The sequence below is a fragment of the Zea mays genome, chromosome 6 (genome assembly GCF_902167145.1).
Source record: "Zea mays cultivar B73 chromosome 6, Zm-B73-REFERENCE-NAM-5.0, whole genome shotgun sequence".
In the NCBI taxonomy this organism is placed as follows: Eukaryota; Viridiplantae; Streptophyta; class Magnoliopsida; order Poales; family Poaceae; genus Zea; species Zea mays.
Window position 1 is genome coordinate 130,540,472 of NC_050101.1, and position 18,453 is coordinate 130,558,924.

Here is an 18,453-nt window from a genome sequence, read left to right on the forward strand (position 1 = left end):
GACATTGTTACCGATGTCAAGGCTGCGCCTGATGCCTCGAGTCACCCTTCTTCCTCAATTGCCCCTGCGAATGACATTGCCAAATAGAGATGTTTCGCCGTAGTGACGTGTTTAGAAGATACTGAATGTATTTGTGAATTATATGTGTGTATGATCATTGTGCTCGGATATTCGGTGGATAGAGAACTAGAATGTGCCCCTGGTGCTGACAACTATAAGATTTGTTTCTATTGTCAGGGTGTATCAGTCATCTTGAACGATTACAGAAGTAAATGCAGCATGCGGGTTTTGGAGTTTTTTCCTGACTTATGCCAATCGCTTGGCTGATAAGGCATAGTGGTTGCTCTAAGATGAGTAGACATGAGCACGTTGTACCGTCCTAAGTCATTGCTGACTTAAGCCGATTGCTCTGTTAGTAGGGTATAGTGGTCACCCTAAGTCGAGTAAGCGCGAGCATGTTGCACCGTCTTAAGCCATCGCCGACTTAAGGCGATTGCTCCGTTAGTAGGGTATAGTGGTCACCCTAAGTCGAGTAAGCGTGAGCATGTTGCACCGTCTTAAGTCATTGCCCACTTAAGCCGATTGCTCCGTTAGTAGGGTATAGTGGTCACCCTAAGTCGAGTAAGCACGAGCATGTCGCACCGTCTTAAGTCATTGCCGACTTAAGCCGATTGCTCTGTTAGTAGGGTATAGTGGTCACCCTAAGTCGAGTAAGTGTGTTGATTCCAAGTCTAATCAAATCGAAGTCAATTGATAACCAATAGTTTGAATGCCTTTGAGAATGAAATCTTTTATTGATGACGTATTTTCCAATTACAGAGTACAACATTGCTCCGATAGCTTTTGAAGTCTTGCTAAGGATAAAACTTCCTGAGATGCTCTATATTCCATGAATTCCACACTTTCGTGCCATCCATTTGAGTAAGACGATATGATTCTGGCCGAGTGACCTCCGATACCATGAATGGCCCTTCCCATAGCGGTGACAATTTGTGTCGTCCTTCTCCCGTTAGAATTCAGTGAAGGACCAAGTCTCCCACTACAAAGGATCAATGTCGTATAGCCTTATCATGATAGCGCCTCAGGGTCTGCTGGTATCTAGCTGACTGAATTACTGTATTCAATCGCTCTTCTTCCAGCACGTCAATATCTTCTAGCCTGGTAGCTTATGCTTCAGCTATGCTTTCAAAGACCAGCCTTGGCGCCCCAAACCTGAGGTCGACAGGTAGCACTGCCTCCAAACCATAGACCATGAAGAAGGGGGTGTTCCCATGCAGAGCTCGGCTGGGTTGAGTTCTTAGGCTCCAAACCACATAAGGTAACTCTCTGATCCACTTCCCTGCGAACTTTTCATTCTTATCGAAGACTTTCTTCTTGAGTGCTTCCAGTATCATTCCATTAGCCCTTTCCACCTGACCATTAGCTCTTGGGTATGCTACTGATGCATATTTGATCTGGATGCTCCGTTGTTCGCAGAAATCAAAGAATTCAGAGCTAGTGAAGTTGGATCCCAAGTCGTTTATGATGCTACTCGGTATCCCAAACCTGAATATTATATCTTGTATGAATTCTACTGCCTTGGCTGAGGTTAGAGAAGCAATGGGCTTGTACCCTATCCATTTGGTGAATTTATCGATGGCGACCAACATGTGAGTATAGCCTCCTTAAGCTTTCTTGAAGGGTCCAATCATGTCTAATCCCCAACACACAAATGGCCATGTTACAGGTATGATCTGCAACTGCTGTGCTGGTAAATGCTGTTGCTTCGACAAGAATTGGCAAGCTTCACATCTCTGGACTAACTCGGCTGCATCACTCTTTGCTGTTGGCCAATAGAAACCAGACCTGAAGACTTTCCCCACCAGAGTTCTGGATGCTGCGTGTATTCTACACTGTCCGGCGTGAATCTCATCTAGTAGCTGTTTCCCAGTAACCGAGGAAATGCACTTCATGAGGACTCCTGTTGCACCCCTTCTGTACAGTGCCTCCCCTATGAGGGTGTAGTGGGCCGACTGTCTTGCGATGCATTCTGCTGCGGCCTTATCGTCCGGTTCTTCTTCATTCTTTATATACCTGATGATAGGCTCTCTTCAGTCATTAGAGTCTGACTCTGGCTGGCTCAAAGCGTTGCACTCTTCTGCCTGATCTGAGGGAATGCTTGGGCGTGACATTTCCTGGACGAAAACTCCGGGTGGGACCTGGGCTCGACTGGATCCTAGCTTCGACAATGCGTCTGATGCTGCGTTGCGATCTCTTTCCACGTGATGGAATTCCAGCCCTTCAAATTTGTCTTCTAATTTTCGGACGGTTGTACAGTACTTGCCCATAGAATCAGTCGAGCAATCCCAGTCTTTATTTATCTGGCTTATGACCACCAGTGAATCTCCATATACCATCAACCTCTTAATGCCCAGAGATATGGCAATGTTTAATCCATGGATCAGAGCCTCATATTCTGCTGCATTATTTGATGTTGGGAATGATAACTGAAGAGCATATTTGAGTTGTTCACCTCCAGGGGCAATAAAGAGGATTCCTGTGCCCGCTCTCTGCAGTTTCAGCGAGCCATCAAAATACATTCACCATACTTCTATAGCCTCCGGGTTGTCTGGTACTTGTAGCTCGGTCCATTTTGATACGAAGTCAACCAGTGCCTGAGTCTTTACTGCTGTGTGAGGCCGAAACTCAATGTCGTGAGCTCCCAGCTCGCAGGCCCACTTGGCTATTCTTCTGATGGCTTCTTTGTTGTGAAGAATATCCCCTATTGGAAACCCGGTGACTACTATGACTTTGTGGTCGTCAAAGTAGTGATGGAGCTTGAAAGTCGCCTAGAGGGGGGGTGAATAGGGCAAATCTGAAATTTATAAACTTAAGCACAACTACAAGTCGGGTTAGCGTTAGAAATATGAACGAGTCCGAGAGAGAGAGGGTGAAAAACAAATCGCGGGCAAATAAAGAGTGAGACACGATGATTTGTTTTACCGAGGTTTGGTTCTTGCAAACCTACTCCCCGTTGAGGTGGTCACAAAGACCGGGTCTCTTTCAACCCTTTCCCTCTCTCAAACGGTCACTTAGACCGAGTGAGCTTCTCTTCTCAATCAAACGGAACACAAAGTTCCCGCAAGGACCACCACACAATTGGTGTCTCTTGCCTTGGTTACAATTGAGTTTGATCACAAGAAAGAATGAGAAAAAGAAGCAATCCAAGCGCAAGAGCTCAAATAAACACAAATGTCGCTTTCTCTAGTCACTATTTGATTTGGAGTAATTCCGGACTTGGGAGAGGATTTGATCTCTTTGGTTGTGTCTAGAATTGAATGCTATAGCTCTTGTAATGTGTTGAAGGTTGAAAACTTGGATGCCATTGAATGTGGGGTGGTTGGGGTATTTATAGCCCCAACCACCAAAAGTGGCCGTTGGAAGGTTGTCTGTCGCATGGCGCACCAGACAGTCCGGTGTGCCACCGGACACTGTCCGGTGCGCCAGCCACGTCAGCCACGTCAGCCGACCGTTGGGTTCTGACCGTTGGAGCTCTGACTGGTGGGACCACTAGGTTGTCCGGTGGTGCACCGGAAAGGTCCTGTAGACTGTCCGGTGCGCCTTCTGTGCGTGCTCTGTCCTCTGCGCGTGCAGGCGCGCAATAAATGCGTTGCAGTCGACCGTTGCGTGCGAAGTAGCCGTTTATCCGCTGGCACAACGGACAGTCCGGTGAATTATAGCGGAGCGGCCTCCCATTTTCCCGAAGGTAGCGAGTTCAGTGTTGAGTTCCCTGGTGCACCGGACACTGTCCGGTGGCACACCGGACAGTCCGGTGCGCCAGACCAGGGTGCCTTTGGGTTGTCTTTTGCTCTCTTTGTTTGAACCCTTTCTTGGTCTTTTTATTGGCTTATTGTGAACCTTTGGCACCTGTAAAACTTATAGACTAGAGCAAACTAGTTAGTCCAATTATTTGTGTTGGGCAATTCAACCACCAAAATCAATTTAGGAAAAGGTGTAAGCCTATTTCCCTTTCAATCTCCCCCTTTTTGGTGATTGATGCCAACACAGACCAAAGCAAATATAGAAATGCATAACTGAACTAGTTTGTATAATTGTAAGTGCAAAGGTTACTTAGAATTGAACCAATATAAATTCTCATAAGATATGCATGGATTGTTTCTTTATATTTTTAACATTTTGGACCATGCTTGCACCACATGTTTTGTTTTTGCAAATTCTTTTGTAAATTATTTTCAAAGTCCTTTTGCAAATAGTCAAAGGTAAATGAGTAAGATTTTGAGAAGCATTTTTGAGATTTGAAATTTTCTCTCCCTGATTCAAATGCTTTTCCTTTGACTAAACAAAACTCCCCCTTAGTGAAATCATCCTCTTAGTGTTCAAGAGGGTTTTGCAATTTTCGAAGATACTACTTTCTCCCCCTTTTGAACGCAATAAGATATCAATTTGAGAATCTTTATTTTAAAATTAGGTGGTGGTGCGGTCCTTTTGCTTTGGGCTAATACTTTCTCCCCCTTTGGCATGAATCGCCAAAAACGGATACTTGAGTGAAATATAAGCCCTTTTTAACTATTTTCTCCCCCTTTGGCGAACAAACTATGAGTGAAGATTATACCAAAGCTGGAGAGTGGCTCGGAGCGACGGCGAAGGGTGAGATGGAGTGGAGTGGAAGCCTTTGTCTTCGCCGAAGACTCCAATTCCCTTTCAATCTATGACTTGGTTTGAAATGCACTTGAAAACACATTAGTCATAGCATATAAAAGAGATATGATCAAAGGTATATTAAAGAGCTATGTATGCAAGATATCAAAAGAAATTCCGAGAATCAAGAATATTTAGCTCATGCCTAAGTTTGTTAAAAGTTTGTTCATCTAGTGGCTTGGTAAAGATATCGGCTAATTGTTCCTTGGTGTTAATATATGCAATCTCGATATCCCCCTTTTGTTGGTGATCCCTTAGAAAATGATATCGAATGGCTATGTGTTTAGTGCGGTTATGTTCAACGGGATTATCCGCCATGCGGATTGCACTCTCATTATCACATAGAAGAGGAACTTTGGTTAATTTGTAACCATAGTCCCTGAGGGTTTTCCTCATCCAAAGTAATTGCACGCAACAATGGCCCGCGGCAATATACTCGGCTTCGGCGGTAGAAAGACCTATGGAATTTTGCTTCTTTGAAGCCCAAGACACCAGGGACCTTCCCAAGAACTGGCAAGTCCCCGATGTGCTCTTTCTATTAATTTTACACCCTGCCCAATCGGCATCTGAATAACCAATTAAATCAAATGTGGATCCCTTAGGGTACCAAAGCCCAAACTTAGGAGTGTAAACTAAATATCTCAAGATTCGTTTTACGATTGTAAGGTGAGCTTCCTTAGGGTCAGCTTGGAATCTTGCACACATGCATACGGAAAGCATAATGTCCGGTCGAGATGCACATAAATAGAGTAAAGAACCTATCATCGACCGGTATTACCTTTTGATCTACGGATTTATCTCCCGTGTCGAGGTCGAGATGCCCATTGGTTCCCATGGGTGTCTTGATGGGTTTGGCATCCTTCATCCCAAACTTGTTTAGAATGTCTTGAATATACTTCGTTTGGCTAATGAAGGTGCCCTCTTGGAGTTGCTTCACTTGAAATCCCAAGAAGTACTTCAACTCCCCCATCATCGACATCTCGAATTTCTATGTCATGATCCTACTAAATTACTCACATGTAGATTCGTTAGTAGACCCAAATATAATATCGTCAACATAAATTTGGCATACAAACAAATCATTGTCAAGAGTTTTAGTAAATAAAGTAGGATCGACCTTTCCGACTTTGAAGCCGTTAGTGATAAGGAAATCTCTTAGGTATTCATACCATGCTCTTGGGGCTTGCTTGAGCACATAAAGCGCCTTAGAGAGTTTATATACGTGATTAGGGTACTCACTATCTTCAAAGCCGGGAGGTTGCTCAACATAGACCTCTTCCTTGATTGGTCCATTGAGGAAGGCACTTTTCACGTCCATTTGATAAAGCTTGAAGCCATGGTAAGTAGCATAGGCAAGTAAATTGCGAATTGATTCTAGCCTAGCTACGGGTGCATAGGTTTCTCCGAAATCCAAACCTTCGACTTGTGAATATCCCTTGGCCACAAGTCGGGATTTGTTCCTTGTCACCACACCATGCTCATCTTGTTTGTTGAGGAAGACCCACTTGGTTCCTACAACATTTTGATTAGGACATGGAACTAAATGCCATACCTCGTTCCTAGTGAAGTTGTTGAGCTCTTCTTGCATCGCCACCACCCAATCCGAATCTTGTAGTGCTTCCTCTACCCTGTGTGGCTCAATAGAGGAAACAAAAGAGTAATGTTCACAAAAATGAGCAACACGAGATCGAGTAGTTACCCCCTTTTGAATATCGCCGAGGATGGTGTTCACGGGGTGATCTCGTTGTATTGCTTGGTGGACTCGTGGGTGTGGCGGCCTTGGAACTTGTTCATCTTCCTCATCTTGATCATGAGCATCTCCCCCTTGATCATTGCTCTCCTCTTGAGGTGGCTCAACTTCTTGATCACCTCCTTCATCATTTCGAGCCTCATCCTCATCTTGAGTTGGTGGAGATGCTTGCATGGAGGAAGATGGTTGATCTTGTGCATGTGGTGGCTCTTCGGATTCCTTAGGACACACATCCCCAATGGACATGTTTCTTAGCGTGATGCACGGAGCCTCTTCATCACCTATCTCATCAAGATCAACTTGCTCTACTTGAGAGCCGTTAGTCTCATCAAACACAATGTCACAAGAAACTTCAACTAGTCCAAAGGACTTGTTAAAGACTCTATATGCCCTTGTGTTTGAGTCATATCCTAGTAAAAAGCCTTCTACAGCCTTAGGAGCAAATTTGGATTTTCTACCTCTTTAGCGAGAATAAAGCATTTGCTACCAAAGACTCTAAAATATGAAACATTGGGCTTTTTACCGGTTAACAGTTCATACGATGTATTCTTGAGGATTCGGTGTAGATACAACCGGTTGATGGCGTAGCAAGCGATGTTGACCGCTTCCGCCCAAAACTGATCCGAGGTCTTGTACTCATCAAGCATGGTCCTTGCCATGTCCAATAGAGTTCTATTCTTCCTCTCCACTGTACCATTTTGTTGTGGCGTGTAGGGAGAAGAGAACTCATGCTTGATGCCCTCCTCCTCAAGGAAGCCTTCGATTTGTGAGTTCTTGAACTCTGTTCCGTTGTCGCTTCTTATTTTCTTGATCCTTAAGCCGAACTCGTTTTGAGTCCGTCTCAAGAATCCCTTTAAGGTCTCTTGGGTATGAGATTTTTCCTGCAAAAAGAACACCCAAGTGAAGCGAGAGTAGTCATCCACAATAACTAGACAGTACTTACTCCTGTCGATGCTTATGTAAGCTATCGGGCCGAATAGGTCCATGTGTAGGAGCTCGAGTGGCCTGTCAGTCGTCATAATGTTCTTGTGTGAATGATGAACACCAACTTGCTTCCCTGCCTGACATGCGCTACAAATCCTGTCTTTCTCAAAATGAACATTTGTTAGTCCCAAAATGTGTTCTCCCTTTAGAAGCTTGTGAAGATTCTTCATTCCAACATGTGCTAGTCGGCGATGCCAGAGCCAGCCCATGTTAGTCTTAGCAATTAAGCAAGTGTTGAGTTCAGCTCTATCAAAATCTACTAAGTATAGCTGACCCTCTAACACTCCCTTAAATGCTATTGAATCATCACTTTTTCTAAAGATAGTAACACCTGTATCTGTAAAAAGACAGCTGTAACCCATTTTACATAATTGCAAAACTGAAAGCAAGTTGTAGTCTAAAGAATCTACAAGAAAAACATTGGAAATGGAATGGTCAGGAGATATAGCAATTTTACCCAATCCTTTGACCAAACCTTGGTTTCCATCCCCGAATGTGATCGACCGTTGGGGATCTTGGTTTTTCTCGTAGGAGGAGAACATCTTCTTCTCCCCTGTCATGTGGTTTGTGCACCCGCTATCGATGATCTAATTTGAGCCCCCGGATGCATAAACCTACAAAACAAATTTAGTTCTTGATTTTAGGTACCCAAACGGTTTTGGGTCTTTTGACATTAGATACAAGAACTTTGGGTACCCAAACACAAGTCTTTGACCCCTTGTGCTTGCCCCCAACATACTTGGCAACTACCTTGCCGGATTTGTTAGTTAAAACATAAGATGCATCAAAAGTTTTAAATGAAATGTTAGAATCATTTGATGCAATAGGAGTTTTCTTCTTAGGCAATTTTGCACGGGTTGATTGCCTAGAATTAGATGTCTCACCCTTATACATAAAAGCATGGTTAGGGCCAGAGTGAGACTTCCTAGAGTGAATTCTCCTAATTTTATGCTCGGGATAACCGGCAGGGTACAAAATGTAACCCTCGTTATCCTGAGGCATGGGAGCCTTGCCCTTAACAAAGTTAGACAATTTTTTAGGAGGGGCATTAAGTTTGACATTGTCTCCCTTTTGAAAGCAAATGCCATCCTTGATGCCAGGGCGTCTCCCACTATAGAGCATGCTTCTAGCAAATTTAAACTTTTCATTTTCTATGTCATGCTCATTAATCTTAGCATTAAGTTGAGCTATGTGATCATTTTGTTTCTTAATTAAAGCTAGGTGATCATGAATAGCATCAACATTAATGTCTCTACATCTAGTGCAAATAGAAACATGCTCAATGGTAGATGTAGAGGGTTTGCAAGATTTTAGTTCAACAATCTTAGCATGTAAAATGTCATTTTCACTTCTAAGATTGGAAATTGTAATATTGCAAACATCTAGGTCTTTAGCCTTAGCAATTAATTTTTTATTATCATTTCTAAGGCTAGCAAGAGAGACATTCAATTCTTCAATCTTAGCGAGTAACCTAACATTATCATTTCTAAGATTGGGAATTGAAACATCACAGTCATTTGAATCAACCTTAGCTATTAAACTAGCATTCTCATTTCTAAGGTTGTTAATAATATCATGGCACGTGCTTAGCTCGCTAGATAATTTATCACATTTTTCTACTTCTAGAGAATAAGCATCCTTAACCTTAACATGCTTCTTATTTTCCTTAATTAGGAAGTCCTCTTGGGAGTCCAAGAGTTCATCCTTCTCATGAATAGCACTAATTAATTCATTTAATTTTTCCTTTTGTTGCATGTTAAGGTTGGCAAAAAGAATACGCAAATTATCTTCCTCATCACTAAAATGATCTTCATCGCTAGAGGATGCATATTTAGTGGAGGATCTTGATTTTACCTTCTTTCTTTTGCCGTCCTTTGCCATGAGGCACTTGTGGCCGACATTGGGGAAGAGGAGTCCCTTGGTGACGGCGATGTGGGCGGCGTCCTCGTCGGAGGAGGAGTCGGAGGAGCTCTCGTCGGAGTCCCACTCGTGGCACACATGGGCATCGCCGCCCTTCTTCTTGTAGTACCTCTTCTTTTCTCTCCTCTTGCCTTTCTTGTCGTCGCCCCTGTCACTGTCACTAGATAGTGGACATTTTGCAATAAAATGACCGGGCTTACCACACTTGTAGCAAACTTTCTTGGAGCGGGGCTTGTAATCCTTCCCCATCCTTTGCTTGAGGATTTGGCGGAAGCTCTTGATGATGAGCGTCATTTCCTCGTTGTCGAGCTTGGAGGCGTCGATGGGTAGTCTACTTGAGGTAGACTCCTCCTTCTTCTCCTCCGTTGCCTTGAATACGGCCAGTTGTGCTTCGGGCATGGAGGGGCCGTCTTGCTCGATGGTTTTCTTTGAGCCTTTGATCATCAACTCAAAGCTCACAAATTTGCCTATTACTTCCTCGGGAGACATTAGCGTGTATCTAGGATCACCTCGAATTAATTGAACTTGCGTAGGGTTAAGGAAAATGAGGGATCTTAGAATAACCTTGACCATCTCATGGTCATCCCATTTGGTGCTCCCGAGGTTGCGCACTTGGTTCACCAAGGTCTTCAAGCGGTTGTACATGTCTTGTGGCTCCTCCCCTTGGCGAAGCCGGAAGCGACCGAGCTCCCCCTCGATTGTCTCCCGCTTGGTGATTTTGGTCACCTCATCTCCTTCGTGCGTGGTCTTGAGTACGTCCCAAATCTCCTTGGCGCTCTTTAACCCTTGCACCTTGTTATACTCCTCTCGACTTAGAGAGGCGAGGAGTATAGTGGTGGCTTGGGAGTTGAAGTGTCGGATTTGGGCGACCTCGTCCGAATCATAGTCTTCATCCCCCGGTGATGGTACCTGTACTCCAATCTCAACAACATCCCAAATGCTAGTGTGGAGTGAGGTTAGATGATGCCTCATTTTATCACTCCACATATTATAATCTTCACCACCAAACATAGGTGGTTTGCCTAATGGGACGGAAAGTAATGGAGTACGTTTGGAAATGCGAGGGTAGCGTAGGGGGATCTTACTAAACTTCTTGCGCTCATGACGCTTAGAAGTTATGGACGGCGTGTCGGAGCCGGAGGTGGATGGCGATGAAGAGTCGGTCTTGTAGTAGACCACCTTCTTCATCTTCTTCTTCTTGTCACCGCTCTGATGCGACTTATCATGTGAAGGGGACCCCTTCACCTTGTTGGCGGACTCCCCAGATGGAGCCTTCCCGTGGCTTGTAGCGGACTTCTCACCGCCTATCACCATCTTTTTGGCGTGATCTCCCGACATCACTTCGAGCGGTTAAGCTCTAATGAAGCACCGGGCTCCGATACCAATTGAAAGTCGCCTATAGGGGGGTGAATAGGGCGAATCTGAAATTTATAAACTTAAGCACAACTACAAGCCGGGTTAGCATTAGAAATATGAACGAGTCCGAGAGAGAGGGTGAAAAACAAATCGCGGGCAAATAAAGAGTGAGACACGATGATTTGTTTTACCGAGGTTCGGTTCTTGCAAACCTACTCCCCGTTGAGGTGGTCACAAAGACCGGGTCTCTTTCAACCCTTTCCCTCTCTCAAACGGTCACTTAGACCGAGTGAGCTTCTCTTCTCAATCAAACGGAACACAAAGTTCCCGCAAGGACCACCACACAATTGGTGTCTCTTGCCTTGGTTACAATTGAGTTTGATCACAAGAAAGAATGAGAAAAAGAAGCAATCCAAGCGCAAGAGCTCAAATGAACACAAATGTCGCTCTCTCTATTCACTATTTGATTTGGAGTAATTCCGGACTTGGGAGAGGATTTGATCTCTTTGGTTGTGTCTAGAATTGAATGCTATAGCTCTTGTAATGTGTTGAAGGTTGAAAACTTGGATGCCATTGAATGTGGGGTGGTTGGGGTATTTATAGCCCCAACCACCAAAAGTGGTCGTTGGAAGGCTGTCTGTCGCATGGCGCACCGGACAGTCTGGTGCGCCACCGGACACTGTCCGGTGCGCCAACCACGTCAGCCGGTCGTTGGGTTCTGACCGTTGGAGCTCTGACTAGTGGGACCACTGGGTTGTCCGGTGGTGCACCGGACAGGTCCTGTAGACTGTCTGGTGCGCCTTCTGCGCGTGCTGTGTCCTCTGCGCGCGCAGGCGCGCAATAAATGCGTTGCAGTCGACCGTTGCATGCGAAGTAGCCGTTTATCCGCTGGCACACCGGACAGTCCGGTGTGGCACCAGACACTGTCCGATGCTTCACCGGACAGTCCGGTGAATTATAGTGGAGCGACCTCCCATTTTCCCAAAGGTAGCGAGTTCAGCGTCGAGTTCCCTGGTGCACCGGACACTGTCCGGTGGCACACCGAACACTGTCTAGTGGCACACCGGACAGTCCGGTGCGCTAGACCAGGGTGCCTTTGGGTTGTCTTTTGCTCTCTTTGTTTGAACCCTTTCTTGGTCTTTTTATTGGCTTATTGTGAACCTTTGGCACCTGTAAAACTTATAGACTAGAGCAAACTAGTTAGTCCAATTATTTGTGTTGGGCAATTCAACCACCAAAATCAATTTAGGAAAAGGTGTAAGCCTATTTCCCTTTCAGAGCTTTCGAGCAGTTAGAAGTACTGCGTACAATAGTTTTTGAACTTAAGGATACTTCTTTTTATAGGGCCCCAGAACTTCACTAATGAAGTAGACCAGATGTTGTACTAGATATGTGTGCCCTTCCTCTGCCCGCTCGACTACTAACGCGGTGCTCACCACGTGAGTCGTGCAGGAGATGTATAACATCAGATCTTTTTCCGGCTGATCTGGCATGGCTCGGCGTGGCGGCTTCAGTACTGGTGGTGTGGTCAGGAACTTCTTCAGTGCATCGAGGGCTTCCTGTGCTTATGTGGTCCATTGGAACTTGTCCACCTTCTTGAGCAATTTGTAGAATGGTAAGCCTTTTTCTCCTAGCCTTGATATGAACCTGCTCAAGGCTGCCATGCATCCAATAAGCCTTTGCACTTTCTTCTGTGATCGTGGTGCTTCCATTCTCACGATAGCCTCGATTTTTTCCGGGTTAGCTTCAATTCCTCGGTGGATGACAATGAATCCAAGCAACTTCCCTGCTGGTACTTCAAAGACACATTTTTCTGGATTGAGCTTCCACCGGTATCGCCTCAGTCTGTTGAAGACCAGCTGCAAATCTTCAATGAAGTTTTCTGTGTTTTCTGTTTTGATCACCACATCATCGACATAAGCTTCTACCCGCTTGCCCCAGTGATCGGCTAAGCATGTTTGAATAGATCTCTGATAAGTCGCTCCAGCGTTCTTGAGGCCAAACGGCGTGGAGGTATAGCAGAAAGCTCCAAACGGGGTAATGAATGCTGTTTTTTCCTCATCCTCTTTTGCTAGGCTGATCTGATGGTATCCAGATAGCAGTCTAGGAAGGACAGCATAGAACATCCAACGGTCGAATCTACCACCTGATCTATTCTAGGAAGTCAAAAGGGGTCCTTCGGACAATGTTTGTTGAGATCTGTATAGTCGACGCACATGCGCCAATCCACTTTATTCTTTTTGAGTACAAGAACAGGATTTGCTAGCCACTCAGGATGCAGTACTTCTCTAATGAATCCTGTTGCGACTAAGCGAGCTAACTCGGCGCGAATAACCTCTCTCTTGTCAGGCGTGAAACGATGCAATTTTTGTCGAATCGGCCTTGCCTGGGGATAGACCTTTAGTTTGTGCTCGGCTAGCTCTCTCGGGACTCCCGGCATATCCACAGGCTGCCATGCGAATACGTCTCGGTTATCTTGCAGAAACTGGACAAGCGCGCCTTTCTATTTGTCGTCTAGGCTGGAGCTGATGATGGCAGTCTTGCGTTCGTCAGCGAACCCAAGGTTGATTCTCTTCGTCTCCTCCGTCGGCCGCATAGAGGTCACGACTTGAGCTTCATTCGCAAATATCGCAAGGTCTTCCTCAGGCTTTGAGTTCGTCTGCACAGAGGAAGTCGTCGATGGTTTGATGGTGAGGGCCGCCTGAATGGCCACTCGGAAACATTCCGCGGTGCCTTGGAAGTCAGCGCGCACGGTGATGATTCCTTGTGGTCCCGGCATCTTCAATATCATGCATGAATAGTGCGGAATGGCCATGAATTTCGCCAATCCCGGCCTGCCGATGATGGCATTGTATCTGTAGTTGAAGCTCGCTATCTCGAACCTCAGGAACTCAGTTCTATAGTTTTCCGGAGTTCCAAAGGTGATAAGCATGTAGATGTGTCCAAGCGGGTATTCTCCTTCGGTCGGCACATTGCCAAAGAAAGGAGTGTCTGACTCGTGGAGCTCTTTGAGTGCAACTCCCAAGCCTAAGAGTGTCCGGGGGAAGGTGACGTTGATGCTGCTTCCCCCGTCCACCAACACCTTCTTTACCCTGCTCTCTCGGATCACCAGATCGACAAGGAGTGGGTACTTGCCTGGATAATTGAAGTTGAGCCATTGATCCGCCAGAGTAAAGGTGATCGGGTGTTCTGACCACCGATAGGGGGCGGGAGCACTGGTGGCCGCCACCAGTATCTGTCAGTCGTTGAGCTTCTGTTGCCTTTTGTTCTCTTGTGACCCGTGTCCGCCGAAAATGGCGTTGACTTCTCCATCGACGCGCGGGAACGCTCCGCCTCCTCCACCTTCCTGCTGTTGAGGTTGTCGAGGTTCTCCGGGTCCTCCTCGTGGCGGGGGAGGTGGTAGAGGTTGGAAGGGTCGGCCATTCCCGACGGAGTGCTTGAAATCTCTGCAGTTCTAGAGGGTGTGGCGCATATCTTTGTGGTACGGGCACTGGGCGTCGAGGATGTCGTCCAATGTTCGTTCGCCTCCACGAGGTGCCCCTTGGGCACGAGAGACGAGTGGTCCAGCGACATGGACTTCTTCACGAGGCCTCTTCTTCCAGCGTTTGTCAGTCTGCTGGTTTGCGTCACGCCGTGGTGCAGATGGAGCAGGCTTCGTTCCCCCGATGAGGTCATGGGCCCATTCGTCGGCGGTGATGTAGAGGTCCACCTCCCTGAATAGCTGTTCGGAGGTGGTCGGCGCCTTTCGTAGTATGGCTCTGACGAAGGCCGAGTCATTAGGTCCTCGGTAGATGTCCTCGATCACTGCTGCTTTAGCAACCTCGAGAATACGATTTCTCATGGTCTGAAACCTTTTGAGGTACGACCGAAGAGTCTCATCCCCTCGGCGCCTGATGGATTTGAGGTCCCATGGTTGTGTCGGCTTGTCGGAGAGGGATTGGAAGTTGACGATAAAACGCCGACTGGAGTCTTTCCAATCGTCGATGCAATGTCGGGGTAGGTGTCGTAGCCATTGCAGTGCATCTTGCCCGAGGACGATGGGCAAGTACGCAGTCATCACATCTTCAGTTGCTCCAACGGCCCGGGCGGCAGTGGTATAGACGGTCAACCAGCCTCCCGGGTCCTACTTGGGCTCGTATTTGTTGACATTGCAGACCTTGAAGTTCGGGGGCCATTGAATGGCCCTGAGACGTGGAGTGAGCGCAGATACTCCACATGTGTCCTCGTGTCGGTGATTGTGATGTCGGTCCTGGGGAGGGGAGTTGCCGGCGTGCTGTCTCGACCGTCCCTGGGTTGTGCCACCAGTTGAAGCCGTTGCCGACTCAACTCTAGTGGTCTGACTTCGTGCAGGGATGCCATGATCCCGATCATACTCTTCTCGGCACCGGATCTCGTTCTCATGTCGTCGTTCGCGTGAAGCATTGATGGAGCTTCGCGCGTCCCGCCGACTATTGATGGCGTGCCGTAGATCGCTCGGAGGATGAGCAAGAGGCAGAAGATGATTAGCTGCCCGGGTGAGCAGCCGCCGATAGCCCTCAGCGTCTGGAGTCCAGGGGAGGCCATCAGCTATCTGAGCCAACACTCCACCGACCTCGCTCGGCGTGTTCATGGCTCGGGCGAAGTCAGGGTTTAGGTTTCGTCCGAAGAGAGGGTTCTCTTGGCGTTGTCTCGCATCCTGCTCGGCTTGCTCTTGAGCCTGCCGACGATCACATTGGCGGGAGTTCCTCCTTTCCCTGAAGACTCGTTCATCAGGAGTTTCTCCCACCTATGAGATCTCATCTCGAGATACAGGCTGTGCCGGGTCTCGTTCTCCGGCTTCATGATGTCGCCAAACGTTTCGGCGTCGGTTCCTCCGTCGGCGAGCTTCTCGCTGAGGAGGTTCTTCCCCAAGCATGGTTGGTTCGTCGTCGGAGATGGGGGATGATTCCACTCTTCCCCCGATGAAGAGGACGTCGAGGTAGAATGGAGTTGTCGTGACGACAAGCTTCTCTCTGTCCTCCTTTGAAGGTGTCAGAAGAGCAGCTTGATGGGCCTTTGTCTCGTTTGCTTCTTTTTTTTCCTTGAAATCCGTGTCCATTTTTCCGTGGATGAGGTGGACAATGGGGTTCTCTAGGTAGATGAATTCTCTATTCCTGGCTTGCAGGAGGTAGTCTTCGCCCGGGGCACTGGAAGTTGCGCTTTTTCCTGCTCCGTTCCGGCTTTTTCGGAGATTTTCAAGGAAGGCTTCTTCTTCGGTGGATCCGCTATACGATGCAAAATTCCTTCTTCGTCTGCCACGGATGAGACGGTTCTGAAGCAGAACACGGATCCAGGTCGGAGGACAATCTTGTGTTGGAAAACGATGGCCATTGAGCTAGCTTGGATCAGCGACACACCCCTACCTGGCGCGCCAGCTGACGGCGTTTGGGACCCGACCGCGCACCCGGGGTTACCCCTCGAGGTGCTTTTGGGTAGGACGGTGTTACCGACTGTAGCTCGATGGTTCGTGCTAGGCGCACGAGAGACGATAGACAATTTTATACAGGTTCGGGCCGCTTAGAGAGGCGTAACACCCTACTTCCTGGTGTGGATCTTTATGTGGCGGGTTTACAAGGGGATTCTCTAGTATGAAGGATGCTAGAGAATGGAGTAGATGGCTAATGAGTGACCCGTCTTTTGATGGGGTGCCCCCTAGGCCTTATATACTCGACCGTGGGGCGTTACATGCGGGTATGATAACAACGTGCACCTAAGTAATAGTGAACCGACTGAACTTATCTTTCTATAATCATGCCGACTTATCCTCATTTAGCTCCGACGTCTGAGGGCGATGCGCGGGAGAATCGGATCACTGCTGTGGATAATGCTTAAACCCATTGAGCCGTCTGGGCTCGAGTCTATCCCATCTTGCGTCAATCCATTCCGCCAGCGATTCCTCCCCTGGCCCACGAAGGTATGGCCTTACGAAGTAATGAGCCCAAAGCCTTTCGCGAGGCCTTCTAGTGGACCCGGGGGATATCTGTCCCCCACAACTCCAACTAACCAGGTGACGGATATGTGTGACAGATGTTGAACAATGTTTGATTTCGAACTATGTCAATGTTGATGTCAAAGACTGTGAATGTGGATTTCGAACTATGTAAATGTGGATATTGAACTATGATGATATTTGAATCAATGTGGATTTGAAATTATATGTGATGTTGCAATGTGTTTGTGAATGTGAATTGATGTTTGAGAATGTAATTTTGAATGTGATTTCCCTGTATGAGAGTATGTGTGATAATCTGAAAATATGAAATCTGTGTATTTTTGTAAATGTGAGAAATGAAAAAATAGGGGGTTTTCTGCCCTTGCTGGAAACTGTTATGTCCGACAACATTTAATAGCCATCGGAGATAAGACAACCCTTATGTACGACGGCTACTAAAGATCGTTGGACCTTAAACCGGTGAAATTCGATGGCCTCCATGCAAGCCGTTAGACATAAGGCACGCTATGTCCGACAGAACTAAAGGTGTTGTGTAACACCCCTGGTGTTACCAAAACTAAAATTTGGCATGACATCATATGCATTGGCATCTTTGTATTGTAATACACCTAGAATGCATTCACTAGACTCAAAAACAATCTAAGTGTGATGGGGTGATTAGTAGAGAGTAGAAAACCTAGTTGTGAAAAACTCAACTTTGACCTCAAAAGTGGAAATTGTGATCTGGTAATATTTTGCCAAAGGTCAAAATATTAAAGTCATAGAATTTTCTAAACCAAACAAGTTTCATGTGTGGAGATTTCTAAGTTTTATAGTAAAAAGTGGAGAAACACTTGAAACCAATTCTTGACATAGGGTTTTGAATTCTGAAAAACATTAGCAATTAGCTACCTTGGGGACCTTTGTAACTTCTGATTTATAGACAGTTTGAAAGCGGTCATTGTAGCAAAGCTGTAGAGCTATACTAGGTGCATAAACTTGATTAAGTTACTCAGCCCTAAAACCATATGGAATTGTTTGTAAACCTTGCTCCAAAGTGGAATGTTTAATCCTGAAATTCTGACTTAGTGACAGTTCAGAACTCGAGTTTTTGCAGTGTGAAGCAACTTTGGAGGCTTGTTAGTGGCTAATCTATACAGTTCTGGACTTGGGGTATTGTAACAAAGTTGAGATCACATTTTAGTGTATAAGTTTACTTAAGGTACATACCCTTAAAGTCATTTGAAACTGGTAGCAAAACTGTTCCAAAGATTCAAGTTTTAATTCTGGATTCCAGACTTAGTGCAAATTCAGATTCTGAATTTGTGTGTTTGGTCCAATTTGGGAACCCTTTTGTGCTTTATCTGTGAGGCATTAAGCCATACTCCTTGCAACAAAGTTGAAGAGTATCTATTAGGGTACAAGTTTGTTCAAGGAAGATTGGCTTGGTGCTATATAAAAAAATGGAGCAAAAGGTGCTAGAAGATGGGTTGACAGACTGTTAGAGTGTTAGACAGTGAATAGTAACTGAAATCGAGTTTCAGTGTTTGGCTCAACTTTGGAGCTGTGTGGTGCCTGTTCTAGATGGTTTTGGACTGGGATCTTTATAGCAAGTTTTAAGATTATATGTTAATGAGAAAGTCCCTTTAAGTAAGTTTAGTTTGATTCCACACAAAAAGTGAAGAAAAGACTACACCAAAAAGTGGAACTATCAGACTGAGTCTGATTTAGTTTTAGATCACTGAATATGGTCTCTGTAAATTGGGGTTGACTTTGAGGCCTCCTAACCTGTGAT